At 39.1% G+C, this 5,485-nt stretch overlaps 1 pseudogene; it reads right to left on the reverse strand.

Moving 5' to 3' along the window:
- On the reverse strand, positions 457–2,329 carry LOC106505583 (annotated as a pseudogene).

Here is a 5,485-nt window from a genome sequence, read left to right on the forward strand (position 1 = left end):
TCTGCAAGCCAAGGCGAGAGGTCTCAAAAGAGAAACTAAACTTGCCATCACCTTGGTCTTGGACTTCCACCCTCCAGGACTGTGAGAAAGTAAATTTCTGTTGTTTAAGCCACCCAGTCTGTGGTATTTTGTTATGGTAGCTTTAGCAAACTAATATGCCCTCTCACATCCTTTCCATGTGGCCTGAGCTTCCTCACAACATGGCAACTATGTTGCAAAGGCCACCAGACAGAGACAGAGGTGTAGATGCTGTATCTTTTTTAAGATCTAGTTTCAGAAATCATGCAGCATCTCTTCTGACATATTTTTTAGTAATAAGTCATTAAGTTACGCCCTTGAGTCACTGAGAGTCAAGGGAAAAGGAATTCAACTTTACCTTTTGAAGGAAGGGGAGTAAAGTAATTAGCAGATCTATTTAAAACCATTACCATCATCATCATATTCATCATATAGATACCTCCGGCAAGGTAGAGGTATGCCTCAAGCAATTTGATTGGAAGTGTAAATCTGAAAGTCAGGGCCGGAGATGTGGATTTGGGAGTCATCCACAAAGAGAAATAAAAAGAGAATGTGACCCTGGAGAAAAGGAGAGGGCTCAGCCTTGAGGACTGCCAAACCCACTTGGTGCTGCATAAAGTCTTGATTTGCTGGAAGCATTGGGCAAGACTTCAAAAAGCCAGCTAACTCAGCCCACCTTGGGTATTTACTACAAAGGAAAGTTTTTTTTCCAGTCTATTAAAGCTTCCTACCAGCAAATAGAGCACTACCTAATGCTCCACAACCAGAATAGTTTTAAAACCTGATAATCTCATGAAGCGAAACATCATCTTTGACTACAAGGTGAGTCCTAGGGGACCCACAGGCCATGTCCTTCGCAATCTTAACCAGAAGACTCTGTTTTGACCAGAACCCAATTCCTTCCCACCTTCAGTAGTTGGCCACCCTCTTGGGCTGCTTGGTGCCTCTCTTCATCGTCTGACCATCATGGCTTTCTTGTAGACAGCCATAACCTCAACCTAGGAGCTTTTTATAACTAAAAGCGTCTTAAATTTATTTATTTTTTTCCATAAAATATGGATATTTTATTCCAGCTCCAGGAAATGAAAAATGAAAGCAGAGAAGAGAACACATTCTTCCAGGCACCATTCCTATTTAGCTGACATTAATTCAGAAAAGCAAAAGAGCATATATATGTGTATATGTATAAATATTTATATATACACATATTTTCTCAGATTTTAATCTCATCAGTGTTTATATATTTACTCTTTATTTTTTATAAACACCCATAAAAGTCATCAAATACATCCTAATATTGTACATCTACCTTTTCATTGATCATTTGCTATTGTTTGGATTGTAATCATGGTTTGTATTTTAATCACTTGTGTGATTCTTCAAACTATACATTAGAAAATGTAAGGGGAAAACTTTTTTTTAATACTCTATGCATCACGATTACTCATTACATGATTTTTTCCATCGTTATTTGCAACTTCATACATCTTGTAGTTCTCTATGCAGACTATTTCAACTTCTCATGCTGTACGTATCTGCATCTTCTGGATGGGACTGCCCATGATCCATGAGCCTGGGGTCATGCAAAAACTGTGTAGCACCTGAGGTGGATTCTGATTTGTCTTTGTTTCAGAGCTGAGTTCTGTTGGCAAAGGCACTGACTGTTTCAAGTTCTGAGTTGTTTTTACAGGTATTGCTATTTCAGCAGAGCTTCCTAGCTTAGTGTTTTCTTTAGATTCAGGAAGCGACTCTTTTTTGTTTTTTGGTTTTTTTGTCCACAGTGACTTAGCTGCTTCATAAATTTGCTGGCTTGTAGTATATGCCTTTTCCCAGTTATCTTTGCAGTTATTACTGACTGAACAGTTATTACTATAGCAAACAGTTGTTCCTATAGTGGTTGGTCCCAGTGGATAAGCAATTTTCTTAAACCTAGAACCTTTTTGTAATTATGCCAATTTTTGGAAGAAAGTCTCAAAGTGGATTCTTCAAATAGACATATGCATCTTTTCCAAATTGTACTGTATCCATTATCCCATTTTTCACAAAGACATCATAAGCACCCCTGCACCAGCCAATATAATGACCAGTTGTAGTGCGAGTGGATGCAAAGCCCATTTGTAAATGACCTGGCTGTTCTTCAACATATTTAGACTGAAGAGGTGATGCACTGTACATGGGGAGCTGCTCTGGTTTCACTAGCTGCTTTCTGGATTCCTCTTCTTTGGCCACATGCACACTTATAGATGCGCATATTAGACCTACTGGCATGGTTGTCAGCTTTCCCATCCTAAAGGCCGCCATATCTGTGACCCTCTCCCTAAAAGCAACTTAAATTTAAACTTGAAACTTAAAATACATATTTAGGAGTTCCTGTTGTGGCGCAGTGGTTAATGAATCCGACTAGGAACCATGAGGTTGCGGGTTTGGTCCCTGCCCTTGCTCAGTGGGTTAACGATCCGGCGTTGCCGTGAGCTGTGCTGTAGGTTGCAGACGCGGCTCGGATCCCACGTTGCTGTGGCTCCGATTCGACCCCTAGCCTGGGAACCTCCATATGCCTCAGGAGAGGCCCAAGAAATAGCAACAACAACAACAACAAAGACAAAAAGACCAAAAAATAATAATAATAATAAATAAATAAATAAAATAAAATAAAATACATATTTATTGCAGAAAAAGATGCATATGGGTAATGCACAAGATGAAAATAGAAATTACCTGTAATCTCACCACACAGGGTATGTGGTGATTTCCTTCTGGACTCTTTTGAACAATATACTCTTTTTTAAAAAAAGATCACTTTGAATGTTTTGGGGCTTTTTAAATTAAATATGTCATATGAAGTATCTTCCACAGTATTAAGTGAATATTATTTTGCAGTATTCTTTTAATGATTTCTTAGATGGTCTATGATGTTATTTAATCAATTCTGTATGGCTGTGGACCTAAGTAATATCCTTGTTTTTGTTGTTGTTCTTGTTCTTGTTTGCTACTTTCTTCTAAAAAACTTTTTATTTTGAAATAATTACAGATTCATAAGTTGCAAAGCTAATACAGAGGAGTTCTGTTGTGGCACGGAGGGAGGGTTAAGAATCTAGTGTTGTCACTGCAGTTGCTTGGGTTACTGCTATGGCGAGTGTCAGTCTCAGGCCTGGGAACTTCCACATGCCACAGGCATGCTCCTCATCCTCCACCACCAACAAAAGATAGTATAGAGAGGTTCTATGGAATCTTTTTATCCAGTTTCCCCCAATTGTTACATTTTACATAGTTACAGTACAATATCAAAACCAAGTGTTTGACACTGGTATAAAGTTGTGTATGGTTCTATGCCATTTTATCATATGTGTAGATTTGTGTAACCACTACCACAATCAAGAACTATTCCAGCACCTCAAAGATCTCCATCCTGCTACCCTTACATAGTCACACTCACCACTTGCCCCGTTACCCCATCCCTAACTCCTGACAACAGCTAATCTCCGTCTCTATAGTTTTATTATTTCCTTTTTTTTGGCTTTTTAGGGCCACACTCCGTGGCATATGGAGATTCCCAGGCTAGGGGTCTAATGGGAGCTGTTGCTGCAGCCGACACCACAGCCACAGCAATGCCGGATCCTTAACCCACTGAGCAAGGCCAGGGATCAAACCCACAACTTCATGGTTCTCAGTTGGATTAGTTTCTCCTGTACCACAATGGGAACTCCTATTATTTCAATAATGTTATATAAATGGAATCATAAGTATATCACCTTTTGTGGTGGACGTTTTTTCACTGAACATAATGCCCCTGATATCCATCCAAGCTGTCCCCTCATCAGTTGTCTATTCTTTTGTGGGACTGAATAGTATTCTGTATATGAATCCATTACAGTTTGCTTAACCATCTATTAAGGGACATGTTGTTTGTTTCTAGTTTGGGGGTATTATAGATAAAGCAGCTGTGAACAATCAGTATAAGTTTTTGTGTGGATACGAGTTTTCATTTCTGTGGGATAAATATCCAGGTGTATGATTGATGGGTCATACGGTAAGTGCATGTTTAGTTTTTTTAAGTAACTACCAAACTATTTCCACCAACAATGTATGAGAGATCCAGTTCTCTGCACACTCACCAGCAGATGGTATTGACATTATTTTTAAATTTACCTGTTCTCATAAGTGTGTAGTGATATCTCCACATGGCATTAATTTTGCATTTCCCTAATGGCTGTGATATTGAACATCTTTTCATGTGTTTATTTGCTATATTTACATGCTCTTCAGTAAAATGTCTACTCATATCTTTTGCTGATTTTTGTAATTATGGCCTAGGATACAGTTTAACATTTATTCTTTGGTTGTTTGAAAAAATGTATATTTTATTGTTTAATGGAGTATTATGTAAATGTCCATTAGATCCTATTGTTTTTTTGGTATATTGAGTCTTTCTTTATCTAGTTGTTCTATCAGTTGTTGAGAGAGAAATGTTGAAGGCTCCAAGAGCAGGTTTGTCTGTTTCTACTTTTAGTTCTATCAGTGTTTGATTTATTTATTGGGAGGTTCTAATATTAGGGACATTCAAAGTTAGGGTTATTATGTCTTGCTGGTGAATTGACCCTTTTATCATGACATAGTATCCCTTCTTATCCTTGGTGATTTTTCCTTGCTCTTGATTCTACTTTGTCTGAAACTGATACGGCTACTCCAGCCTTTTAACTTATTATCATTAAAAACAATACTGTTCAGCCTTCGCACTCATCCACAAATACTAGAATTTCTTGGTTAGAGGTCTGCATGTTTTTAAAGGCTTTTGACTGTATTGTCAAATTGTCCTGCATAAATTTACTTTTACTGCCACAGCACTTGGGCCTTATCATTTAAAATAATTATAAATGAAATATAGGGTTTTCCAAATTCAGTGGAAGTATTTTCTCATAGATCAATGAGGGTGCTGGTAGTCACAGTTGGTGCACATCTAAGTGAGTAAAATTTTCATCTATCCTAACAAAAGTCAAGAGGTCTAAAATTCGTAAGTCAAGAAGTAAGGATATCTGGAGATAGATCTCAAGAGTTGGCAGTAAATGTCAGATGCAGCAGCCATAAGAGTTGGGAATATTGCCCTTAAAGAGCCGGTCAGTCGCATGGGAGAGGGTGGTGGTGGGTGATTGGAGTGGCACAGTAGAGGAATGGTGCTTTTGTATTTAAGTCCCCTGTAGTATTTTATGTTTAAAAGCATGTGAACGGGAGTTCCCATCGTGGCGCAGTGGTTAACGAATCCGATTAGGAACCATGAGGTTGCGGGTTCGGTCCCTGCCCTTGCTCAGTGGGTTAACGATCCGGCGTTGCTGTGAGCTGTGGTGTAGGTTGCAGATGTGGCTCGGATCCAGCGTTGCTGTGGCTCTGGCGTAGGCCGGTGGCTGCAGCTCTGTTTCAACCCCTAGCCTGGGAACCTCCATATGCCGCGGGAGCGGCCCAAGAAATAGCAAAA

The sequence above is a fragment of the Sus scrofa genome, chromosome 13 (genome assembly GCF_000003025.6).
Source record: "Sus scrofa isolate TJ Tabasco breed Duroc chromosome 13, Sscrofa11.1, whole genome shotgun sequence".
NCBI classification, from domain to species: Eukaryota; Metazoa; Chordata; class Mammalia; order Artiodactyla; family Suidae; genus Sus; species Sus scrofa.